Source organism: Xenopus tropicalis, chromosome 5, assembly GCF_000004195.4.
Source record: "Xenopus tropicalis strain Nigerian chromosome 5, UCB_Xtro_10.0, whole genome shotgun sequence".
Classification (NCBI taxonomy): domain Eukaryota; kingdom Metazoa; phylum Chordata; class Amphibia; order Anura; family Pipidae; genus Xenopus; species Xenopus tropicalis.
In genome coordinates this window covers 152,320,959-152,348,576 of record NC_030681.2, presented here as the reverse complement: position 1 = coordinate 152,348,576, position 27,618 = coordinate 152,320,959, and the positions used below count along the sequence as shown (strand labels likewise).

At 44.6% G+C, this 27,618-nt stretch overlaps 1 long non-coding RNA gene across 1 annotated transcript; it reads right to left on the bottom strand.

Annotated features, from left to right (window-relative positions):
* Positions 1-7,513: 7,513 nt before the first annotated feature.
* Positions 7,514-26,841, bottom strand: LOC116411099. The gene is made up of 3 exons (XR_004222843.1): positions 26,749-26,841; positions 16,708-16,841; positions 7,514-7,672 (listed from the first exon to the last, which is right to left on the bottom strand). It is a non-coding gene; the product is annotated as an uncharacterized LOC116411099 (long non-coding RNA).
* Between the last annotated feature and the right edge of the window lie 777 nt (positions 26,842-27,618).

Genomic DNA, 27,618 nt, shown 5'->3' with positions numbered 1-27,618 from the left:
ATGTATGGAATCCAAGCTGAATTATTTATGTCATTTCATAAAAAGGTGCAAAGCAAAGCCAGAACTATGACAATGTCTCTGTAATAAACACCCTCTAGTCATACAGGAGGGGTTAATAACTATTGCCCTGGACGTAAGTGCAAAAAAATTTCTGCATTTAGTCCTCATTCAAGAAGCACTTGTGTCTGGGGCATATCTGTATATCTGCATTAAGGGGCAGATTCTATTCGTTCTATTAATTCCTATGGGATTTTTAGAAGCATATTTATCGATGGGTGAAAGTTAGAGTTGACAATTTGATAATTACGCTTCTAAAAATCCCATAGGAATGAATAGAACGTGGTGAGTTTTTTAAGCTCTTACTCACATTTTGCTAAATCTGCCCCTAAATATCCAGTGCAAGTTGCTAATTGTAGCTCTAAGGTAGGGGTCCCCAACTTTTTATACTCACAAGCCAAATTCAAATGGAAAAAGTGTTCTGAAGCAACATAAGAATGGGGGTGCCAAATAAGGGCTGTGATTGGCTGTTTGGCCCCTATGTTGTCTGGCAGCCTACAGGAGGCTCTGTCTGGCATTACACTGGGTTTTTATGCAACCAAAACTTGGCCTCCAAGCCAGAAATTCAAAAATAAGCACCTGAGGTCACTGGGAGCAACATCCAGGGAGTCGGTGAGTAACATGTTACTCCTGAGCAACTGGTTGGGGGTCACTGCCCTTAGGTGTAGCAGGCAGCTCTGTCCCAGAGTGAGGCAATGGAACATGACTGAGCGAATTAAAATTCCTTTCATTAGACAAAATAAAATAGTAATTGGGTGGAATTCCCCTTTAAATCTGCCCTTATGTGTTTCCTGTTTTATACCGGGCTATCTCATGTAAATATAAATCAAGGAAAATGCAATATTCATTGAGATTTTTGTGGTTTCATAGTTTTTTGAAACCATGACTAATCTCATTTCCACAAAAACCACAAATGTCTAGTCATTTATTAAAGATCCAAATTGAAAAAGAGAAGGAAAAAACATGAAAACCAAAACATTTTTGATTGTTGCCCGAATGAAAGTGTAAAAAAACCCCCCCGAAAACTGCTAAAACCAGAAAGCAAAGAAAGATCTTCCAGTTGTAAAAATAACCCCTGCCAGTGACTTCTACGTGATCTCGGCAGCTTTTACATGGCGTATTTTTTCTTTTGGATTTGTTGCAGTTTTGTCACATGATAAATGGTGAAAAAATTGTGGGTTTTTCTTGAAACAAAATCGTATTTTTTTTTATGAATTGTGAAACAAAAATTTCCCCCTAAATGTATTATAAGTGAATTTATCCTCTGGCAACTTGCCTTGCTCCCCTTTCTACATGTATTTGGCACAATCATTTGATAGAAAAACAAGAAATTGTTCTAAGATTGCTGATGCCATAGCTGCTGCCACGGAATTGCTATTATTAACAAGTATTTATAAAATGGCAGCCAGTTGTGCCGAGCTGTGTGTGTGCATGAAATCATTCAGAGAGCACTCTGTTCATTACTGCTTCTCAAGTGCAAGGAAATGAGAGCGGTTGAAGGCTGTAATATTAGGAGAAAGTCTAATGGAACATGTAAGGGGATTGTGGAGAAGGGGTGCAGGGCTGTCAGACTGGGGTGTGAGCAGGGTCGGACTGGGGGCCCCAGGGGCCCTGCAGGTGCCCCACCGCCGGCCACGTCCCCTAACTCCCCCCCGCAGGGTCCCTCACCCGACCTTCATCCCCTGAGCGTGCATAAATTTAACGTGTCAGGGGAGGAACGGTTGGGCAGGGGGAGTGCCGGGAAGGGTCGGGTCTGGGCCGCCCGAGTCCACTAGGGCTGGGGCCCACCGGGACACCCAGTCCAACCCTGGGTGTGAGAGGCCCACTGGGACTGCTACCCCTGACTGCCCACTTACTCACCACCAGCCCCTGGTATCAGAAGCCAAGCAAATAGCAGATATTTGCACAATCAGGATGCAATTCATTGCAAAATATTTGGTGGAACTGTCCCCTTCTCAATGCCCAGAGTCGGACTGGAGGGTGCCCTGCAGGTGCCCCCGCTGGCCGCATCCCCCGCACCCCCTAGGGGGCACCCGCTGTACCCCCCACAGGGGCCCCCACCCAACGTCCTCCCCTGAGCACATGTAAATTTAATACATCGTGGGAGGAGCACCGTTGGCCGAGGGAGCGCAGGCAAGGGTTGGGTCTGGGCCGCTGAGGCCCACTAGGGACATGGTCAATGCCCTCACCCAAGAAGTGAAGTCTGTCAGGGTAGAATGGCAGACAAGGAGTTGTTGGTGCAGTGGAAGAGCCTGGCAATGGGCTGGAGTCTCTGTGTCCTGACCAGTGGGGCCACAACGGAGTCTCAGAAGCCATTGGCCATAGTGTTTTAAGTTCAGACCTAGGAGGAGGTTGGTTGGGATACAAGCACCTCAAAAATAAGAAAAGGGCTGGCACTGGAAAAGACTGGACCAATTAGCTAACAGTGGTGCAATTAAAACATGTTTATTTTTTATTTCAAGAAAAAACATCTCAAACATGGACAAATCAAAATGCAGACATATTAGACATCCTATCCATCTAATTCTGTATTTTGATTGGTTGTTTTAGCCTTAAATACTGTTATCTAGCCTATTATTAATTGCCCACTTTTGGCACGAAAAGAGGCAGGCTGTTTGTGTTTGAGATGTCTTTTCTTTTTAAATAAAAAACAAACATGTTTTAATTGCACTGGTTTGCTAATTGGCCCAGTCTATTCCAGTGCCAGCCCTTTTCTCATTTTTTAGGTATTTTTGTTTAAGGTTTGAAGGTTTTTGAGGCTTGTGCTCATGGGCCCTTTATATTAATGGGTGAATATACCCTATAACTAGTCCAATAGGAACATTTCTTTATTAATGGGATACAAGCAGGCAGGAGTTTGGCAACAGAAAGGCAGGAACGGGAAGAGTTAACAGAAGGCAGGAAGGAGAGGGGTGAATGCAGCACAAAGTCCAAGGAACAGGCAGCAGGTCAGGGCTGGAATAGTGTGTCCAGCAGGACTGGGAGCAATGAATTAGCACTTTGAAGGTCTTTTTTTAGCACCAGATATCTAATCCTGGAAAATTCCTGGTGTCTAATGGGTAGACTTGTCTGTGACATCACTGGCACCGACCCGATGTGAATACTACTCTGTGAAGCAGAAGACCAATCAATAATGACTTACAGTAGTCAATACATGACGTGACAAGAGAGCGAATTAGAATTTCGGTGGCTTCTTGAGTGATGAACGCTCATATTCAGAAATAATCTGTAGGTGAGAGTCACATGATTTAGTTATTGATTGGATACAAGAACTGAAGAGTCAGGATCAATGATATCCACAAGGCCCGGTGTTAGGGTTTCCATCTGTCCGTTTTGGAACTGGATGGTCTTGTCTTTACACAGGCCTATCTGGGTTTCATAGGTCTGAAAACTGGATAGAATTCTTCCTGATTGACACAAATTTCAGCCAATCACTTTCTCAGGATTACATAAACACACATAGAGGCCCATTCATGAAACCACAAAGGACTATAATGCAAGGAGCAAGAAAATGGGTGGAACAGATGGGGAAAGGGTGAATGTGATGGGGAAATGGGCAGGATAGAGGTGGGCCTGTGAGTATAAAGGCTGATCAGCATGGAAAGGGTGGGGATTTGGAGCCTATTACAAATTTACCTGGAATGATCCACTCAACCACCCCCTGCCCTTTGGGCCACTCCCAAGTAGGAAAGTAATTGGGGGGGTGATTTCTACCCTGTGGTCTGGCCTCCAAGGGCCCCTCACAGCCACAGGGCCATCTTCCTCTATAGGTTAATGTAAACCTGTCCTGTCCGAGCCGCCAATCTACCGTTTCGGCAGCTTATCGGCCCATGTAGGGGCAGCAACGAGGGGCCTGCCCGACCGATATCTGGCCTGAAATTATCGATCGGGCAGATTAAAAGATTTAGTCGGACTGGCCGACCCATTGCCGCCGCTATAATTCGATCGTTTGGCCCCAGGGCCTACATTTGCCCGATATCGCCCACCCGTAGGTGGGGATATCGGGAGAAGATCCGCTCGCTTGGGGACCTCGCCAGGCGAGCGGATCGTTACGTGTATGGGCACCTTAATACCCCATTACTCTGCCAGTTCCTCGGCACTAATTGAAAGAGAGATGACTCACGAAGGGACATCGTCTCAATGAAAAGGAACAACTCAATTACAGTAACGCACAAAGAGTAACTTTTGCTATTTCCCTGATAAGCTATCACAGTCTGTCAAAAATGTAATTTATTTCTGTGACAAGTACGGGAGTAGTTTTTACGCTGCGCCGGCTGCACTTTATACGCCAGAAAAACCATGATTTTTTAGCCAGTTTACAGCTGTCGGACTAGTGTAAAGCAAGATGTGTGTTTGTTGCGCAGCGGGAAGGTCAGCGCTGCATGAATGCTGTTTCTTTCTTTTTGGCACATCATTTCAGATATATATAAAAAATGATATATATATTTTTTTTTTTGTATTCAACTTTCCAAATCAATGTTATCTGCCTGGGTGCCATCTCTGTGAGGCATGAAAGGCCGGCATTGATGTGCATGTCACTGAGAGCGCCCCCGCGCCACTCCATACAAGCTTTCTCAACTGAAAGGAAATATTTTGTTACTTACATTTGCTTTCTTTTTATTTTTTGGTTGTTAAGTGCCCAAAGCCTTTCCTCTTTCAAAAGAAAATAACTTTTTTTTTATATATTGTCAGTTTGGTAACAACAACACATACTAAGCAGGGAGCACTGAGACCAACTGAATGCTCTTAGGGCTCTGGCACACGGGGGAGATTAGTCGCCCGCGATTAACTCCCTGTTCGCGGGCGACTAATCTCCCCGAGTTGCCTACCCCTGCCATCCCACCGGCGAACATGTAAGTCGCCGGCGGGATGGCAGATGTGGCGGGGCGATTTCTCGGAAATCGCCGAAAAAGCCTCGCGAGTCTTTTTCGGCGATTTGCGAGAAATCGCGCCGCCGCGTCTGCCATCCCGCCGGCGACTTACATGTTCGCCGGTGGGATGGCAGGGGTAGGCAACTCGGGGAGATTAGTCGCCCGCGAACAGGGAGTTAATCGCGGGCGACTAATCTCCCCCGTGTGCCAGAGCCCTTATACAGAGAGTCACTTGTAAATAACAGAACTATATTGAATATGAAGTCAGAGCCTGTTCTATAGACAGGCCATAAAGAATGGGCTTCTCATCTTCCTACTGACTCCCTTGCACTATATTCTGTTGGTCTTGTGTATAGTGTGTATACAGTGTGTATAGTCCCACAGTTAACGTCCCCATACACTTTGAGATTCGCTCGCTTGGCGAGATCGCCAAGCAAGCGGATCTTCACCCGATATCCCCACCTACGGGTGGGCGATATCAGGGAGCATGTAGGTAAAAAAGAAAAAAATTTGGGCCAAACAATTGAATTATATTGGCAGCAATGGGGCAGCCGCTTCGGGGACTGCATCAACAAGCCGATGTGGTCCCTGATCCGACTGAATTTTCTAACCTGGCCGATCGATATCTGGACAATTTTAGGCCAGATATCGGTCAGGCAGGCCCCTCGTTTCTGCCCCTACACGGGCCGATAAGCTGCCGAATCGGTCCAAGGGACCCATATCAGCAGTGTATGGGGACCTTAAGTTCCCTGCACACTGTAATACCATAAGGCACTACTATTTGTACTGCTCATCTACTCCTTACCTTACCATCTGCTTCTTGTTCCTTATGGTTCTTGTGAGCATGCATCCAGATTAAAGGGAATACGTAACCAACACACAGTTTATATTATGTTAAGTGGCCTATTAAAGAATCTCCCCAAACTGGAATATATATCAGTAAATATTGCCCTTTTATATCCTTTCCCTTGAGCCGCCATTTAGTGATGGGCTATGTGCTCCCTCAGAGATCAGCTGACAGGAAATAATGCAGCTCTAACTGTAACAGGAAGTAGTGTGGGAGCAAAAGGCAGAACTCTGCCCATTCATTGGCTGATGGGGCCTAGCATGTATGTGTGCCTTGGCTTGTTTGTGTGCACTGTGACTCCTATGATCCCAGGGGGCGGCCCTTAGTACATAAAATGGCAGTTTCCTATTTAGGATTACCCAATGGCACATACTGCTAAACAAGTATATTTATATGAAAATGGTTTATTTAGATGGAGCAGGGTTTTACATATGAGCTGTTTATGCAATATATTTGTATTGAGACCTACATTGTTTGGGGGTATAGTTTTCCTTTAACCAGCCCCATTAGCAGTAATACATAATGTAACCCTATTATGGCTTAGTATTAGGCCAATGTCCAGCTAGATGGTACAGAGCACGGGTACACGTGACTCTAACACACAGTATGGGCCTTCACTAGAGGAAAAAGTGTGCTCTCCACTGCCAACGGTAGAAGTGATAAGAATAGAACACAAACAACTAGAACTTGATTTATTTGTCCAAGACAAAGCAATTGTGCAAGCTAAATACTCACAGCATGGAGATAGCACATGTGCAGTCAATATTAATGATTGTTGTAGCATCAATGTGGGAAAGTAGACAAATCCCAAGGGTTTCCACCTTAAAAGCTGTTCAAAATAGTGGTGATTGCGTCATTGTAATAAAATGCAGCAGATCAGTGAATGACGACATAGAGGAAAGCTAAGGCTGTAGAGTGGATGGGAGATACTAAAGATTAATGTGATGAACGTTCCTGTGTGTGGTGATAGGGTTCTGAGGTGGAGGGAAAGTGTGAGTGTATGGAGATGGTGATCAGAGAGAGGGAAAGGAGAGCTGAAATGGATACTGTCATATTTATGGGGCAATTTTTTTTTTTGTAACTTAAATTTTATTGGTGTTTTATGCACAATAATTGTAACAGGCATTCAAGAGGTCAATGGTAGCATTGTTACAGTGTAGTCCTCTTCTCTTGGATTGGTAATAATGTTTTAAAAAAAACAGTTGTAATTGTCAATCATAATAGGAGAACAAGTTAAAAAAAACAAGTAAGTAAATTGGTTGGGGGAGACATGAAGGGGAATTTGGGTCCCTTGGGGGGAGAGAGGGAGTATTGGTCTTGGTTGTGAATCGGGTAAGGGGATTAATCTTATATAGGGTTTAGCCTACTCGGTGCCCTTGTATTGGTTATGTAAAGGTCCCATCTAGACCAGACCTTCCCATTGTTCTGCTGATCGGCTGCTGGGGGGGGGGGGGATGTATCACTCCAACTTGCAGCGCAGCAGTAAAGTGTGCCTGAGTCTGAGCTTTCAGCCAGCGCTACACATTAGAACTGCTTTCAGCTAACCTATTGTTTCTCCTACTCCCATGTAACTGGAGGAGTCCCAAGCCGGACTTGGATTTCTTACTATTGAGTGCTATTCTGATACCTACTGGGAGCTGACACCCATTGTTTGAGCCCACTGAGCCCCCCATACAATGCCTGTTGAACACATGGTACATTTAGCAGAGTCAGGAGTTTGCAGGATACTCACATTCACCATGTTCTACATAAGAAGATCCGGGGATTGTGATGACTATCATGAAGTATCTGTATGTAGTTACGTAGATGAGTCTGCCTTCCTCGTCTCCAGGTTTATTGTCTGCCTTGGGTACATCTGCCTTTGCTTCTCCTGCTGAGCCGACTTGATAATGCAGGGCTGTCAGAGAGAGATAATTATCACTGTCACACATAAAAATATTGTTTCACCTCAATGGAGTCAAATGCCTACAGGATCTTCCAAGAAATCAATTGCTTTCTCTGCAGAAACAAGTTCCCAGACACGGCTCAGAGTTTCATGTTGCGCCGCTGTGGGGGCACGGGGAGACATTAATATACATAGAGAGAAAGAGACGGAACATAATGAGAATAGGGACCTGTGCTCAGTAATAACAAATAAAGCCTAAATCATGGGGATTATGGTATGTCGTTTGATTACAAGCAAGTAGCCTTCCATTTAATGATTGTGGCCTTTAAACCGCAATCACTTGTTTCTGGCTTACAATAGAGAGTCAATTGCTACTTGAAGCATTTCCAGGTATTGGTTTATCCAGCACCGGTGCCTACTAATTGTATTTACAATTAAGGAATAGTTGTACATAAGAGCTATATCAGCATAATACATGTGTAAATTCCAAGTGACTGACTCTGTATCTAGTAAAGTGATATAGCAGGGCTGGAACTAGGGGTCAGTAGGGTAGGCAGCTATCTGGGGCGCAGCTTCTGGGGGGCCTGTCCTACACTCACTCCCCCCGGTCTGGCCAGTCCTACACTCACTCACCCCCGGTCTGGCCTGTCCTACACTCACTCACCCCCGGTCTGGCCAGTCCTACACTCACTCACCCCCGGTCTGGCCTGTCCTACACTCACTCCCCCCGGTCTGGCCAGTCCTACACTCACTCACCCCCGGTCTGGCCAGTCCTACACTCACTCACCCCCGGTCTGGCCAGTCCTACACTCACTCACCCCCGGTCTGGCCTGTCCTACACTCACTCACCCCCGGTGTGGCCTGTCCTACACTCACTCACCCCCGGTCTGGCCAGTCCTACACTCACTCACCCCCGGTCTGGCCAGTCCTACACTCACTCACCCCCGGTCTGGCCTGTCCTACACTCACTCACCCCCGGTCTGGCCTGTCCTACACTCACTCACCCCCGGTGTGGCCTGTCCTACACTCACTCACCCCCGGTCTGGCCTGTCCTACACTCACTCACCCCCGGTGTGGCCTGTCCTACACTCACTCACCCCCGGTCTGGCCAGTCCTACACTCACTCACCCCCGGTCTGGCCAGTCCTACACTCACTCACCCCCGGTCTGGCCTGTCCTACACTCACTCACCCCCGGTCTGGCCTGTCCTACACTCACTCACCCCCGGTGTGGCCTGTCCTACACTCACTCACCCCCGGTCTGGCCTGTCCTACACTCACTCACCCCCGGTCTGGCCTGTCCTACACTCACTCACCCCCGGTCTGGCCGGTCCTACACTCACTCACCCCCGGTCTGGCCGGTCCTACACTCACTCACCCCCGGTCTGGCCGGTCCTACACTCACTCACCCCCGGTCTGGCCCGTCCTACACTCACTCACCCCCGGTCTGGCCAGTCCTACACTCACTCACCCCCGGTCTGGCCTGTCCTACACTCACTCACCCCCGGTCTGGCCCGTCCTACACTCACTCACCCCCGGTCTGGCCCGTCCTACACTCACTCACCCCCGGTCTGGCCCGTCCTACACTCACTCACCCCCGGTCTGGCCAGTCCTACACTCACTCACCCCCGGTCTGGCCAGTCCTACACTCACTCCCCCCCGGTCTGGCCTGTCCTACACTCACTCACCCCCGGTCTGGCCTGTCCTACACTCACTCACCCCCGGTCTGGCCAGTCCTACACTCACTCCCCCCGGTCTGGCCAGTCCTACACTCACTCACCCCCGGCCTGTCCTACACTCACTCACCCCCGGTCTGGCCAGTCCTACACTCACTCACCCCGGTCTGGCCTGTCCTACACTCACTCACCCCCGGTCTGGCCTGTCCTACACTCACTCACCCCCGGTCTGGCCTGTCCTACACTCACCCCCGGTCTGGCCGGTCCTACACTCACTCCCCCCGGTCTGGCCGGTCCTACACTCACTCCCCCCGGTCTGGCCTGTCCTACACTCACTCACCCCTGGTCTGTCCTACACTCACTCCCCCCCGGTCTGGCCCGTCCTACACTCACTCACCCCCGGTCTGGCCTATCCTACACTCACCCCCGGTCTGGCCGGTCCTACACTCACCCCCCCCCCCCCGGTCTGGCCGGTCCTACACTCACTCCCCCCGGTCTGGCCTGTCCTACACTCACTCACCCCCGGTCTGGCCTGTCCTACACTCACTCACCCCCGGTCTGGCCTGTCCTACACTCACTCACCCCCGGTCTGGCCAGTCCTACACTCACTCACCCCCGGTCTGGCCGGTCCTACACTCACTCCCCCCGGTCTGGCCGGTCCTACACTCACTCACCCCCGGTCTGGTCAGTCCTACACTCACTCACCCCCGGTCTGGCCGGTCCTACACTCACTCCCCCCGGTCTGGCCTGTCCTACACTCACTCACCCCCAGTCTGGCCTGTCCTACACTCACTCACCCCCGGTCTGGCCTGTCCTACACTCACTCACCCCCAGTCTGGCCAGTCCTACACTCACTCACCCCCGGTCTGGCCTGTCCTACACTCACTCCCCCCGGTCTGGCCAGTCCTACACTCACTCACCCCCAGCAGATCAATGGGAAGGGAGCAAGATAGCAGCTCCCAGTAGGTATCAGAATAGCATTCAATAGTAAGAAATCCAAGTCCGGCTTGGGACTCCTCCAGTTACATGGGAGTAGGAGAAACAATAGGTTAGCTGAAAGCAGTTCTAATGTGTAGCGCTGGCTGAAAGCTCAGACTCAGGCACAAGGCACTGAGATGGCGCCTACACACCAATATTACAGCTACAAATACATTTGTTGGTTCAAGAATAAAAGGTTAAATGGCAGAGGGAATTATTTGCTGTGTAACAGTGTCATTTAGAAATAAAAATTACCCCATAAAAATCACGACAATATCCCTTTAATGAAAGAATAGGTTTCCAGTTTTTCTATATCATTCTTACTGAGGAGTCTCGTTATCTTTATATCGTTGCTTATTCATATTTGTTGGGGCGACTATAGTGTTTGTTATTTGAGCAGCAAGCTAAATCTTATCATTTAGGAGAGATGGCAGAACACAAAATCTTCCAGACACAGAAAAGTTTCTTGTGGTTTTTGACCTAAAGTTGATCAGTATAAGCCCAATTAAGCATGCTGTGTTAAGGTGGCCATACACGTTCAGATTTTAGCCTTCTTCTGACGAATGTTCGAATATAGATTGTTAAATGCAATGTTCTAAAACTCACACTCAGCCTGAAACTGTAGGATAAAACCCTAAATATAACCAATGGGAGGATGTTCTGAACATGAAATAGTTACAGGCACCAATGGTACCAAAGTGACCCCCATTGTAGGGCCCCAAGGGTATCGGCCAATCAACGTCACCAAATTATTGGGATAATTCTGAGCCCACACATGATCTGAAAACCATTTTGTATGATTTTTGGACCATGTGTTGGCTCAGAATTATTTCCAGAAAATTTTTGCACCATGTTTTATATCGGTGATACCGATGATTATATTGGTGAGTGTATTGCCAGCTTTAAAATATAAATGTATATATATATATATATATGTAAAGTAACTGTAACTGTGATGGGATTTTGGGAGTTTCAGTAGCCAGTATAATTTTATTTACGCTTTACACTTATCTAGGGTTGCCACCTATGCCGGCTTTTTTTGCCGGGCAGGGGGTGGGCGATGATGTCTCGGGAGGTGGGGCCATGATGTCAATGGGTGGAGCCAGTGACATCACAGGGTGGAGCTACAATGCGGCAATTGGTTGACCACCGCATCAATCTTAGTGAGTTCTGCCCAGTTTTCCTAATTTGGAAAACCGGGCTGAAGGTTTTGACCCGGACAGCCCTTCTGAAAACCGGGATGTCCAACCCAAAACTAAACAGGTGGCAACCCTACACTTATCCCTCTCCTGTTCATATCCAGGTAAGTTGGTATTCTCTACACAGTGCAAACCATATGCATCTAAGGTGAACCTTCTAGAAGCCACGGCTTATTGTTTCCTTCTTGTTTTCTAACTATAGGGAAACAAGGAGACTGACAGCGTCGCCTTAGCCGAGAGTAAAGCAAAAGACATGAAATGATCAGATTGTAAACGGTGGGCTGAGGAAGGCACGGGTCATGTAACTCATTTTAGTATCTGTCACTGTGTTCCCCAGGGAGTTATAAATACAGCAAGAGATAAAGAGCCTGTTACCCTAAGGCTACAAGCTACACATCCTCTCATTTGTTATTTCATGCTTTGTAGGCTTCATATTTGCAAGAGGCCAAAGCACCTGAGCTGGTTAAGATGATAATATTCCTTTAACACTTTCCCTGCTGAGCCCTACTCAGTTAATAAAGGGTTAATAAAGGGTAGGAAGCAGTTCAGTGCTGGGTGTGTATTCGCAAATTGTGAGAAATTTGGGAATTATTTTCCAAAAAGAAATAAGGCAGCAGATACAATATAGTCTCTCCCCATATGTAATAAAAGGCACTGAGGTTGCCCAGGAGCAGTAACCAATAGAAACCAATAAGGTGATTGCTTCTAAACAGGCGACCAGTAAATGCCTCCTGCTGATTGGTTGCAATGGGTTACTGCTCCTGGACAAATGTTGTGGGGCTCATTTATAAACACTGGGTTCACTTGCCCCCGCCAGTTACCTCTAGCAACCAATCAGTGATCAGTGATCAGTTTTTTTAAGCCAGCTGCCAGGGCTGGAACTAGGGGTAGGCAGAAGAAGAGGCACCTGCCTAGGGTGCAACGATTGGGGGGAGCCAAGCAGGAACCTCTCCTGCCCACCCCTAGCAATGACTCCCCCCCATTCCCCGCAACACGTGAGGTGGGGGGAAGGTGCAAGGGCGAGGTGACCGATCGGGTTGCCTAGGCCCTGGTTACCATGGGTTCCTCCCAGATGTCAATTTGCCCAGTGGTTATAAATGACCCCAAGTGTCTTTTATTACATAACCCCCTGTATTAAAATAAAAAAGTTCTATGCCATTCCAGCATGTGAAAATTACATGGCTACTGTAGGGTAAATATATATACAGTATATATATAGATTAAACTATTATCAACATGTATTTATAGTCTGCAGCACTGTGTACATACAAAAAACCAATACAAGCGGTAAAGAGGGCCCTATATAAATACATCTAGATTCAAATACTGATCAAGGAACTGGTGTTTGGCATTCAGTAATGGTTTTATTGATCTCATTTTCTTTATCCAGTCATTTAAAGGAGAAGGAAAGTTACAATCACCAGGGGGTGCCTAACATTCCCCGTGATTGTAATCACTTTCCTGAAGCCAGAATTAACCCCTGGTTGGTGCAGTCTTCTCCTAACAGGAGCACCGGCCGGGGTAAGTGATTACAATCACTGGGGGGTGCCTAACATTTGGCCTTTCCTTCTCCCTTAAGCAAAATAATATACTTATTTCAATTAACTTGGGTCCTGTTTATAAGATGACAAAATAGGAATCATTAAAGCTGTCAATGTTGGAATTGTCTATTTGTAGAATTGTGTTTCCAGAGAAACCAAAGGAATTGGGTGTAATGTTGGTGTCAATATACAAGCATAGGATCCGTTATTTGGAAACCCGTTATCTAGAAAGCTCCAAAATATAGGAAGGCCAACTTAATGTTTATCAAATAATTACCTTTTTTAAAAAATTATTTCATCTTTCTTTGTAATAATAAAATAGTACCTTGTGCTTGATCCTAAGATATAATTACCCCTTATTGGGGGCAGAACAGCCCTATTGGGTTTATTTCATGGTTAAATGATTCCCTTTTCTCTGTAATAATAAAACAGTACCTGTACTTGATCCCAACTAAGATATAATTACCCCTTATTGGGGGCAGAACAGCCCTATTGGGTTTATTTAATGGTTAAATGATTCCCTTTTCTCTGTAATAATAAAACAGTACCTGTACTTGATCCCAACTAAGATATAATTACCCCTTATTGGGGCAGAACAGCCCTATTGGGTTTATTTCATGGTTAAATGATTCCCTTTTCTCTGTAATAATAAAACAGTACCTGTACTTGATCCCAACTAAGATATAATTACCCCTTATTGGGGGCAGAACAGCCCTATTGGGTTTATTTAATGGTTAAATGATTCCCTTTTCTCTGTAATAATAAAACAGTACCTGTACTTGATCCCAACTAAGATATAATTACCCCTTATTGGGGCAGAACAGCCCTATTGGGTTTATTTAATGGTTAAATGATTCCCTTTTCTCTGTAATAATAAAACAGTACCTGTACTTGATCCCAACTAAGATATAATTACCCCTTATTGGGGGCAGAACAGCCCTATTGGGTTTATTTCATGGTTAAATGATTCCCTTTTCTCTGTAATAATAAAACAGTACCTGTACTTGATCCCAACTAAGATATAATTACCCCTTATTGGGGCAGAACAGCCCTATTGGGTTTATTTCATGGTTAAATGATTCCCTTTTCTCTGTAATAATAAAACAGTACCTTGTGCTTGATCCTAACATATAATGGAAGCAAAACAATCACATTAGGTTTAATTAGTGTTCAAATTATTTTTTAGTAGACTAAAGTTATGGAGATCCAACACCCCAGGTCCTGAGTAATCTGGATAACAGGTCCTATAACTGTAGTAATGGGATTTTATTGAAGCAAATATGATTTCATTGAAATGAACCAAAGTACAGGTTGTACAATATTGATGACTTTTTTATCATGTTGTGCAGAAGGCGTTAGTTATTCTCCCATAGAAATAATGGAATAATGCAGCCAAACATTTCAGTGATATAATGGTCAACATTGACGCCACAGGCATTATAGTATAAACAGGATGAAGTGAGGAGAGAGTCAGTCATTTCCATCAGAGCTAAAGTTTTAAAAAATTGTCAACATTTGGAAATTCTGGGAGATTTTTTAAATCTTTAACAATTGTTCCAACTGAGCTGTTCGATCTCCCTTTCTCTTGTAGCACAGAATCAGGTTCTCATTGCTTTGCACACTTGGAAAAGAAAAAAATCAACAAAGACAACAATAATTTATTTTCCCCCGAGGCACAAATTGTTAATTTAATGGTAATATATCTCAGATTACATTTTGTATTCTAATCTCTGTCATACTAACTAACATCATAGAACCCTTTCCTGATACAACTGTGAATAATTAGTGCATGGTTAGGGGAGCCAGAGTGGCCTATCTCTAGCAGCAGATTCGCCGCTGGGCAATTAATCCTACCTGCCCTCTCTTACAGTGCCTGTTAGTACTGTGTATATAAATGGCTGCATAGAAATATGGCTGTATGCACATATATACTGTATATGATGTTCTCTCAATTAGCAACTGATATGTAATTGCCCTCACCCCCAGGGGTATCGACGGCTTGCCAGATTATATCATAAACATGACAGTAGAAATGTAAAGGACTTGCCTAACAGCAGGATACTTTAATGTGTCCTGAACCTAAATACATGTATTAAATAGAAATTCTGTATCAAATCCTCCAGTGAGTGTGTTTTTCTGTAGCTGAGCAATTCAACTGGATTCCTGCGGTGAACAGCTACGCAGATAATTGAAAGCGTGAGGTTTCCTGCAGTTAAATGGTGAAACCAGACCCGAGCGGCCGTCTCATATACGTTCTGCACCTCCAGTGGCATCTGCGCAGAATAACAGCTTTCCTCATGATTTTTCCCAGTGAGAGACCTCGGTTGTGCATTCAACAGATGGTTTATGTATGCAGGCACTTTGTTTTATAGTAGAAAATGAGAAAAAAGTGCAACCCTTTTACCATCCAGTAGGCCCATTATCTGATGTACCAAGAAGTCTATAAAGCCCTTTGGCACACTGGGAACTGCATAAATCCCTTGGGTGGAAGGACAGCCGCGAGTGGGGTTTACAGGACAATAAATTACTATTTCCCAGTGAGCAGTGAGGATGTAAGTGCACCTAGGTTTCCCAGTGCCATACCCAGACCCATTACGATATTCCACCTAAGCACAAAATGTATTTTAAAAGAATCTAAAAGCACAAATGTATTGCAGAGATATATAATAACTTTATTAACTCCTTTCCTGGTGGAAACCACCTGCTTGGTAGTTTTAAATAAATAGTTCAGTGTAAAAATTAAACTGGGTAAAATAGACAGACTGTGCAAAATAAAAAATGTTTTCAATATAGTTAGTTAGGCAAAAATGTCATCTATAAGGGCCTTACAAGGTTTAGTACCACAGGACAGAGTGGAAATGAAATACAGCAGAGGAAGAAAGTTCTTATCAATGTGAAACAGTAAAAACAATTAGATTTTTAATAGATCTGCTGCTTTAGGATAAATGTCCCCATACACAGGCGACATCACCAAGCGAGCGGATCTTCTCCTGATATCCCCACCTACGGGTGGGCGACACCGGGAGAATCCAGGAAAAGGAATAGGACAGGCAAAGGAAAAGTCGGTCCGGGGACCGCATCAATGAGCCGATGCGGTCCCCGATCCGACTAGATTTTCTAACCTGCCCGATCGAGATCTGGTTGATTTCAGGCCAGATATCAGTTGGGCAGGCCCGTCGGTAGTGCCCATACACGGGGCGATTAGCTGCCGAATCGGTTCAAGGGACCCATATCGGCAGCTAGAATCGGCCCGTGTATGGCCGCCTTTACTCATTATTGTCAATTTGGCAATTCAAAGACTTCATTGACTCAATTTTTTTTTGTCTTTTTAAAAAAAATATATGAAGTGGGATCATATGAAGGTTACTAGTATCCAGGCTTCCCATCACCATATCCAATAGAGCACAATTTGTGGTTGGACTCTCTAATTCTAAAAATGTTCATGCAGCAAATTCTGGGGCTGCAGCCCCGATGCCTTCTTTCCTGCTCTGCGCTTACAACTTTAGCCTCAGAGGGGAACCACTCTGGTTTAAAAAATAAAAATTCGGCTCTTAAAGTTACCAGAGGTGGCTTTTTGCCGCCCCTGGTAACTGGCCGTCTACGGCAAGGTTCTCATGGCAGGACCGGCCCTATATATTTCTAGGTTTTAACTCACATTTAGGCACCAGTGGCAGTAAGCAGATGCCTTCAGCTTGTTGTTCCAATCAAATGCCTCAGAATGTTGCACTCTGTAGTTGTAGGGTTTTCTCTTTGGCAGAAAGTCTGCAAATCCCTATTGCAATGTGAGTTCTGCAAGAGAGAGGAAAAAGTTAGAGAAGACGACAACAAAGGTGGGTAAAGGCTAAAAATACAGGTATGGGATCTGTTATTTAGAAACCCATTATCCTGAAAGCTCTGAAAAAAGCCATCTCCTATAAACTTCATTATAAGCAAATAATTCCAATTTTTAAATATGATTTTTTTCCTCTGTAATAACACAGTACCTTTCTACTTGATCCCAACTAAGATATAATTAATTCATATTGAAAGCTTTTGAACAGACGAGGTATGGAGACCCAAATTATGGAAATCCCAGGTCCTGAGCATTCTGAATAACAGATCCCATACCTGTGTTCTAAGTCAGGATGGCCAATGTGGTATATATATTTTTTATCTATTATTAATATCTTTGATGTCAGGGGTAGGTGTTTCTAAATATATAGCTTACAGTAAGTCAAAGTAATATAAATGTCTCTTGTGTATTATAGGATGTTAAATTAAGTGCTATATATTCTGCTTTTATTGCTCCAGAAAAAACTGCTGTAAAACTGATCTATCCCTACACTGACTGCTGCACCTTAGTGATAAATTCTGATGTATGTGGATGGCAAGAAACAGATCAGTGAATTTCATGAGGCATCTCCCTTCCCATTTATGTCACTAAAATGTATAGAAGGTAAGTAATAGGTATTTCCACAGCACCCACGGGTCTTATAAGGTAAGTAATAGGTATTTCCACAGCCCCCACGGGTCTTATATTGTTACGTTATATTTTCAAGATTCCCAGAGTGATCTGAGAGCTTTTCATCTCTATTAATTTATTTGAAACTGAATTTACTGGAAGTACAAGGTCCCCCACTAAAAGCCTCCTGCTTAAGATCACAGGGAAGCACAGTGGCTTTATGGAGAAGCAAATATGATTGTGATTGTGGTTTATTGGTTTTTTTGTTCACTTGAAATACTCTGTGTAGAAGAGCAGTTGGGAGAAGGTGATAGAAAAGGACAGACATTGGTTAGAAAGGCCATGACCAACCCAGACAATCACAGCTGCCTCTTTTTGTTTGTTTGTTTCAAGGACTGAAAAATAATGAAAAGGGTATGATGGAGATCAGACTGCCCAGCCTGAACTAACATATGGAAAATTATCTCCTTCTAACCAACTGTTTGGGTGGGTTTGGGGGTTGTATAGGTCAGCGGAATCCTTGGAAAGTCCATGGTAGTGTTTAAGGAGCTTTGGTATTGTGCTTAGGAAACACAGCCTAAAAGTGTGGCTAAGTGTGTATTTGTGGTGCATTAAGTGGACTGCAGGGGAATTTCTAGTGCAAATATGGTTAATAATTCATCATAGTCAGGTAATTATGAGGCAGCTGAGAGAGGAGCTGCCTGTAAAGGAAAAAAGGGGTCACTATCATAGTGGGGCAGAGAGCAGGAAGGCTGCCTGTGTTAGGAACTCCCAGGGGGGCTGGGGGGGGGGGCTGCCTGCCACAGCAAGGAGCAGAGGGAGCCGTAACAAAGTGTATGAGAGCCAGAGTATCAGGGCTAAGTGAGAAGCTGGTGAGCTGGTATCCCAGGAGGGGAGACACAGTAGGGCTTGGTGAGAAGCCAAAATGTTCCAGAAGCTGGTGAGCTGATATCCCAGGAGGGGAGAGACAGTAGGGCTTGGTGAGAAGCCAGAATGTTCCAGAAGCTGGTGAGCTGGTATCCCAGGAGGGGAGAGACAGTAGGGCTTGGTGAGAAGCCAAAATGTTCCAGAAGCTGGTGAGCTGATATCCCAGGAGGGGAGAGACAGTAGGGCTTGGTGAGAAGCCAGAATGTTCCAGAAGCTGGTGAGCTGGTATCCCAGGAGGGGAGAGACAGTAGGGCTTGGTGAGAAGCCAGAATGTTCCAGAAGCTGGTGAGCTGGTATCCCAGGAGGGGAGAGACAGTAGGGCTTGGTGAGAAGCCAAAATGTTCCAGAAGCTGGTGAGCTGATATCCCAGGAGGGGAGAGACAGTAGGGCTTGGTGAGAAGCCAGAATGTTCCAGAAGCTGGTGAGCTGGTATCCCAGGAGGGGAGAGACAGTAGGGCTTGGTGAGAAGCCTCAGTGTTCCCAAATGCAAGAGTCACCGTGAAGTCACTGGGGATAGTGAGAAGTCCTTAAAAAGTTCCAGAGCGTGGAAGTTGCCCTGGATGGTGAGAGCCCTAGAGAGGGGACAAATTTTGAATAAGTTTGTTGAAATTGCTGATGAATTGTGTTCCTATGACCTTTATGTTGGGAAGAGTTTGCCCAAATAAACCTGTGTTTTTGCCAAATGATGTGGTGTCCCTGTCTCTATGCTCCTGCTTACCTGTCTGCCACAGCTAATTTCCCCCAACAATTCCGTATACAGGCAGTCAGCATGTCACACAGTGTAATAGAAAAGATGCTTATAGACAAGGAAAAGGAACATCGCAGTGCAATGCATTGTGGGGTTATGTAGTTCCTGCTGTCTGTAAGCTGTGGAGAAGTTGTTACAATTTGTAAGAGCAATGTTTTAGTCCCTCCTCCCCTGCCAGGATTTCAAATGAGGCAGAAAGAGAAGAACTGTTTTGCACTGGGATTTCAGCATATAAACATGGGATTTATTTATACTTTTTGAAGAAAGAGATTACAGTGATGGGTATAGCCAGAGTTCAGTGATTTAAAAAAGCAGTGTCCATATGAAATTTCCCTTACTCTATAATATCAGAGAAAATGGTATGAGATCTCCAGTAATGACTGTTGTTATAGGTTAGGTTATCTCTCACAAGTCCATAAAAACCCCATAAACAGTATTTGGACTGCTCTAACTACTAGTCTTAAAAAAATCTTAGAGATTTTTCCAGGCAATGTAAAGCAATGAGAAAATAACAAGCTCATTGAATTACGTATTGTTCTGCCTTTTCGGGAAAACACAGAATCATTAAATTGCTCATGTGGAAACCTGAATCAGAGAAACGTACGTCAATGGGGCAGAAAGACAGGAATATTTTCTTGTTAAATGGGCTCAAATGAAGTATAAAATATAGAAATGTGGTTGTGTTTCAATTTAGACAGCAATCTGCTGGATCTCTTGGTGCTACAAGAAGAGGTAAAACAGGGCATATTGAAGCTGGGGGGGTTCTTTATGTATAATTCATATATTATTATATATTCAGGTTGCATTCGTACATTCCCAGCCACCTCCATGTGACCATGGTCAAGGGACATAATGGCATATTTGTAGGAGTGAAAACTGCCGTTTCTTGACTTTAATGGGTAAAATGGCCAGACAGTACTGATGCACAGGAATTAGTGGATTCAATTAAGTCTGAGATAAGTAAAAGTATATTTTGCTTTATATATAGCTCAGGATATAGCCAAAGAGACTATAGTAAATATTACGTATGGCCAGTCAGGTCTTTTGGGCAAAATTCCATTTTAAAAGAAAAAATGAGGAGGCCATTACCGAAAGGTCCGTAATTCTTTGGAAAAATCACTTTTGACGGTTCAGGACCAAATGGTTCTATCATTCATTAAAAATACTCTTTTCTACTTTCTGGAATCCGAGCAGAAGAAGAATGTGCCGATTTCTTTAGTGTCTCTTTTGATCTGGGCTCCCAGACAATGCAATTACTCTAATTGTGGGAATCAATTTCAGGCTTCACGGATTGCTGGTTTTAATTCTGAAAAATGAAAATGACGCTCAGGAAATATCTACAGGCTCCACATGCATACGAAACCGTATGAATCTATATAACGTGCCATTTGTCCTAATACCTAGGAGATCCATAAAAAAATAATGGGTCTTATCGATACGGATTTCAGCCTAATATATTTAATTAATCACAACAACGTAATCAGGAAAGGTCAGGTCACGGAGAGCAAGATGCGTACAGGTTAAAAATAATATATTTGATGATTAATATAAGGTTAATGTGTGACACATCATTTGTATTATTATATGCCACGCCCACTACCTTCATTAACAGACTTAGAGACAAGTTCCAATTGGCAATAGACACAGTTTCATATTTGAGGTTTTTTGGCAGAAGGTTGAAGGTAGAAGTGACTATTGACACATTCCTGGTTCTTAATATAACACAGTGATCCCCAACCAGTGGCTCAGAGGCAACATGTTGCTCACTGCCCCTTTAATGTTGCTCCCAGCGGCCTCAGAGTAGGTGCCAATTTTTACATTTCTGGCTTGGAGGCAAGTTTTAGAAGCAAGGAGATTTATACGGGGCTCACTTATCAACACTGGGCAAATTTGCCTGTGGGCAGTAACCCATAGCAACCAGTCAGTGATTGGCATTCATTAGCCACCTGCAGGTAGAACAATGAATGCAACAATTTGGTTGGTTGCCATGGGCAAATTTGCCCAGTGTTGATAAATGACGCCCACAATTTTACTCCAGCAGTTTGGTTTTTTTTTAACTGAAGAAGCCACCTGGATGAGTGGTGAAACAAGTCCAGTCAGTGGTGGGCCAAGCCAGCCAGGCCCCCTAGGCAGCCTGGCCGGCCAGGTCGCCGAGTCTTCACCCCTGATGGGGGCTACGAGCTTGCATATTGATGTCCCAGATGGAGAGGGGAGCGCGTGGAGAGCAACTGTGAGGGTAAGCAAACCCAGATTAGGGGTACGCAGAAGAGGTACCCGCTAGTGCCCTCCCCCCATTGTGCCCTAGGCAGGTGCCTCTTCTGCTTACCCCTAGTTCTGGCCCTGACTCCAGTTGTTTTAGACTTCTACTAGATACTATATATCATGACCTGGATGAATAAGAATCTTCCTAGACATATGGCCAACACTTTTTTACATATGAGTGTGGCTGACAAGTAAAAAAATGTTGGGGATCCCTGCTATAACATGTCAGCAAATTTACGTCCCCTGAGCTTCCCCTTTGTACAACAGATGGAAGAATTCTCTGTATATAGACATTAGTTATTAAACAGACAGGGATATCACAATGCAAATGGTTCCTTTTAAACTCAAAATGATTTACATGGTTTAGTGAATGAGAGTAGTGCTGGAAAGGATTTATTATGCACCTTATTATACACCATGATTTAAAAACTAAGTAAGCTTTATCAGAAAGGTCTATGTAAATACAGCCATAAGCACTCACAGAAACGCTGCTCTTAGTCCTCAGTGAAAAGAAACACCACATTTCTTTCCTTCTATTTTGTACACATGATTTTCTGTATCAGACTTCCTGCTCTCAGAAAAATCCTTCAGGGCAGGGCACAAGTCTGCTCAGTTTGCTCTTCTCTACCCCTCCCTTCTCCTCCTCCCCTCTGTACTGTGTAATCTGAGCTTAGAGCTGTTCCATGAGCAGTGTGCAGGCAGGGAAGTTAAGTCAGGCCAAGCTCAAATAGCAGCTGCTATCTTAAACAGAGGGATCTTCTATGGCTGTTTACTCAGGTATGGTAAAGCTTTCTGCAGGATAAATATTGTGTTCTAGCTTGCACTAATGTGGCTAATTAACTTTTTTTTATCAACGTTCTTTGTGTGAATGGGTTAAAATAAGATGTCCATTCTCAGTTAGAGCTTGCTACTCCTCAGCAAGAAGAGCTTTGCCTGCACGATTCTTTACTCCATATCAAGACAGCAAAAATGTTCTATTTAGAAAGCTCTAGGGATGCCCACTGGAGGGTCTAACTTGAGAAGTTCAGGATTACTATATCTACTGTAAACACAGCTTCCGGAAGAATGGCCTCACTGAAGTGTAAAGTGTGTTTATAAATAAAGTGAGCACTGGTATTAGCCAGGCTTAATTCCCAGGAGCCAACTGAACAGAACATGAAAAGTCAATACAAGAAGTCACAAGGCACCAAACGCATTACTTGATTGCCTGAAAATTGACATAAAACACAGAGGACTGTGATTCACGTTTACCCAGCTAAGAAGGTAATCATTGGTGTTTCAAGGGATTTCTCAGCTCTGGTTTCAGGACAATAAATGTCAGATCTATGAAGGCATCTCCTGTATTCCCCATACAAGATAACACTGGCAAACTGTATTAATACAAGGGCTTATCGGAACACACAAAATCAAGCAGCAGCCCCGGTGGGCCCTGCATCCCCCAGTCCGACCCTGAGCATGAGAAACCTTCTGGTTAAAAGGCCCATGGGAAACTGAGTGGTTACAGCTCGGAGAGACAGTACCCTATAGATTAGGATTGACAGGAAACTTAATTTGCTGTACTGTTCAGCATTATCAATAGACAGAATGTGGTGTAACTCGCTGTCTGTGTAGGTGGCCAGGTCAGACTAATTCAGCTAATAAAAAAAAATGTAAGTTGTCACTGAGCCTTCCAGATCAGCTCAGAATAGAATTGCTAATTCTAAGCAACTTTCCAATTTGTCATCATTGTTTATTTTCTATAGTTTTTGGGGCACATTTATCAATGATTGGGTCTGAATGTGAAAAATTCTTATTTTTTCAAATTTATAGAATTTTGTGTATTTTCCATGATATTTTCGTTAATTTCCGCAAGTTTTTCGTGCTTTGCGTCAATTTGTGCGACATAATTGACTACGACTACGAAAGTTTCGGATTCATTCAAGCATCAGTATGGTGACTTTCCTTGGGCCGGGTTGGAGCTGCAGAGTGCCATTGAGCCCTATGGGAGACTTTCCTTGGGCCGGGTTGGAGCTGCAGAGTGCCATTGAGCCCTATGGGAGACTTTCCTTGGGCCGGCTTGGAGCTGCAGAGTGCCATTGAGCCCTATGGGAGACTTTCCTTGGGCCGGGTTGGAGCTGCAGAGTGCCATTGAGCCCTATGGGAGCCTTTCCTTGGGCGGGGTTGGAGCTGCAAAGTGCCATTGAGCCCTATGGGAGACTTTCCTTGGGCCGGGTTGGAGCTGCAGAGTGCCATTGAGCCTTATGGGAGACTTTCCTTGGGCCAGGTTGGAGCTGCAGAGTGCCATTGAGCCCTATTGGGAGGCTTTCCTTGGGCCGAGTTGGAGCTGTAGAGTGCCATTGAGCCCTATGGGAGACTTTCCTTGGGCCGAGTTGGAGCTGCAGAGTGCCATTGAGTCCTATGGGAGGCTTTCCTTGGGCCGAGTTGGAGCTGCAGAGTGCCATTGAGCCCTATGGGAGGCTTTCCTTGGGCCGAGTTGGAGCTGCAGAGTGCCATTGAGCCCTATGGGAGACTTTCCTTGGGCCGAGTTGGAGCTGCAGAGTGCCATTGAGCCCTATGGGAGGCTTTCCTTGGGCCGAGTTGGAGCTGCAGAGTGCCATTGAGCCCTATGGGAGGCTTTCCTTGGGCCGAGTTGGAGCTGCAGAGTGCCATTGAGCCCTATGGGAGACTTTCCTTGGGTTGGAGCTGCAGAGTGCCATTGAGCCCTATGGGAGACTTTCCTTGGGCCGGGTTGGAGCTGCAGAGTGCCATTGAGCCCTATGGGAGACTTTCCTTGGGCCAGGTTGGAGCTGCAGAGTGCCATTGAGCCCTATGGGAGGCTTTCCTTGGGCCGGGTTGGAGCTGCAGAGTGCCATTGAGCCCTATGGGAGACTTTCCTTGGGCCGGGTTGGAGCTGCAGAGTGCCATTGAGCCCTATGGGAGACTTTCCTTGGGCTGGGTTGGAGCTGCAGAGTGCCATTGAGCCCTATGGGAGACTTTCCTTGGGCCGAGTTGGAGCTGCAGAGTGCCATTGAGCCCTATGGGAGGCTTTCCTTGGGCCGAGTTGGAGCTGCAGAGTGCCATTGAGCCCTATGGGAGACTTTCCTTGGGCCGGGTTGGAGCTGCAGAGTGCCATTGAGTCCTATGGGAGGCTTCCAAAATCATACACTGAAGGTTCAAAGTCAGAAAGGTTTTTGCCCCATTTACGATTGTTTAGATATGAAAATTTCGCAACTTTCGGATCGTACCACGATATTTTCGTACGGCCACCATACGAATTTTCGTGCAATTAGCACACATCCGAAATTATTGTATTTACTCCAAATTTTTGCCAATCGTACTTTAAATTATCTGAAATTCGGACTTTGATAAATCTGCTCATTTGAGTTATTTGCCTTCTTCCACCGACTCTTTCCAAAATGGGGATCACTGACCCCGGCAGCCAAAAAAGACTATTGCTCTGTGAGGCTCCAGTTTTATTGTTATTGTTACATTTTATTCCTTATTTTTATATTTAGTTCCTCTCCTATTCATATACCAGTCTCTCATTCAAAACACTCCCTGATTGCTAAGGTAATTTGAACCCTAGCAACAAGATAACTCATGAAATTCCAAACTGGAGAGTTGCAAATTGTCTCAGAATATTACTCTCCACATCATACCAAAAGTTAACTCAAAGGTCTGACCCTCATGCTAAATTTTCAGAGATGATGAGGAGCAATCCTATGAACCTGGTTTTGATTTAACTCTCATTGAACCACTTATAAGAGCAGTGAAAGAAGCATTAGATCTTGCTCCTAAGGAGGTGGTAGAGTCCAAGGTTGATAAGCTATTTGACAAGACGATCAAGTATTTGATTTCTGTTGAATGGAGCAAATTGGAAAAGAAGATTTCGATATAATGTATCCCTTTGAGGAGGCAGATATGCTCAGTTGGGACATTCTCAAGATAGATGCTGCCATTTCTAAGCTGGCTACAAAAAACAGTGTTGGCAGTGGCGGATGGAGCCTCTTTTAGGGATCCCATGAGAAGGATGGAGGCAGCCTTAAGGAAGATGTTTTCAGCTGGAACAGCTGCTTTTAGGCCGGCTATAGCTATGTTTCCAGGGAGAAGCCTGAGAAGCCTTGGTTAGTCGCGTTGAAAAATCTAACATCGTGGCAGCTTTAGCCAAGCTTAAACTAGCAACAGAGTTTTTCCCAGAAGCCTCTATAGATTTGGTTAGGCTCATGGTGAGCTCAACAGTATTGTCAGATGGAGTCTCTCAAGCTCATAAGTTCAAGCATCCTCCAGAACAACTGGATTGTTACCATAGACCTCAGGGATTTATATTATCATCTTTGGAGGATCAGAAGTTCTTGAGGTATGCAATTGGATTCCACCATTTCCAGTTCACTTGACTGAGGTTGTTGGGAATTAAGATTTTCCATTACTTGGACAACCTGTTGATAAAGGCTCCCTCCACAGAGAGAGTGCTGGGAGATCTTGAGAAAGTTTGACAGAATCTTCAGACCCATGGATGGCTCATCAGTTGGGAGAAGGATCTAGAGCCATCTCAAGTAGTAGAATTTCTAGGGGCGAGGATAGACTCGAGGCAGATGACCCTTTCCCTACCAACTCAGTGGAGCATGACAAGGGAATTTCAGAATTGGTGGGGTCTTCAAAGATAACAGCTAAACAGGTTATGAGGATTCCGGGTCTGCATACATAGAACTAGGTCCTTGGGCCTTATCTACTTCTTGGGCTGTAAAAGGGGAGGTCTCGGTAGAGAAAGTCTGTGGAGCTGCTACATGGGCCAGTTCTAAGACGTTCATTCATTTTTTAATCTTTATGTCCAGAGTCTTCAAGTTATCTTTTGCTTTATCTATCTTGAAGTTTCTTTTTCAGTAACATTTTTGTCAGCATCATAATGTTTGTGTTTCTTTGTTTTCCCATCCAATAGTGCTTTGGTAATTCCTATGGTGTATGCTCTTTCGATGAGTCCAAGAATGAGGGAAATTTTATCATACTTACCGTAATTTCTCTTTCCCAAACTCTGAAGAAACAGCATACACCATGCCTGACCCCTTAGTAGGGCTTGAAAATTAGAGAGTGGGCTTGGTGGGAGAGGGGCCTAATATAATATCCTAGGGGAGGAGGCGGTGCTGTGCTAATCTACCATTGGGTGGGAATTAACCCATGGTGTATGCTGAGTCCAGGAAAGAGAAATGACGGTAAGTATGGTAACATTTCCCTCATTCCTTCGTTTTCTATGTGCTACTCTTTTCATCCTTTACACACTTTTGTGCATGCTCATTAGTACGTTGTAGTTTTCTCGTTAAAAGCAAAAGAAAGGTAAAGCTCACCTTATCGACTTCACATGAAAATATAAAATGAAAATATCCCAGTAGCTGTAATTTCTTATAACTTGAACAGATTCGGCTTTTTCATTTGTTCGCCACTTGAGTCATAGCCTGTAAAAGACATATAGGGCCAGTGAGAATGCCAGTTGGTATAATGATGCCCATCTAGAGATTAAATTGCTGTGCGTTACATGACAGCCGGTCTTGAAAATTTTAGATTTTTCCCTTTCTCATTCAGGAGAACTGTGAATATGTAATTTAAGGTAGCAAAATGAAAACTATGTTTAGTCACATGAAGAGATGCATTTTGCTGTCAATAGACAGGTGTTTATGCTAATAGCACCTGTAACCTAGAAACACGGAATGTAGAAATATATTTACTTACAAGAATATGGATTTCTTGTTTCCTTATCTTTATTTAAAGGCACTTGGCTACCGTAGCATTCTAGGAGCCTTTCCTACAAAGCTGTGTTCTACAATACTCCAAGAGCTGCTACATTTTTCATAATTAGTATGATCCCACAGTGTGCCCCTAACTAAACACTACATTGCATTGTGTGCTAAATCCCCATTGCGTTACAGCTTATAATATGAGCTGTATATTGTCTGACACAACATGGGGCCCATTTACTCAACCACGATTTTTTTGTGGTAACCACGATAATTTCTGATGTTCGAAAACATCACGAAAAGTCTTTTATCGGTCGTACAAAAAGATCACGGTTGCGTTCCGGAAGTAACGATATTTTCGGATTCGAATATTCGGCTTTGAAACCTTCAATGTATGATTTTGGAAGTCTTCCATAGGACTCAGTGGCACTCTACAGATCCAACCAGGTGAAAAGATAGTCACGATACCAAAGCTCGAATGAA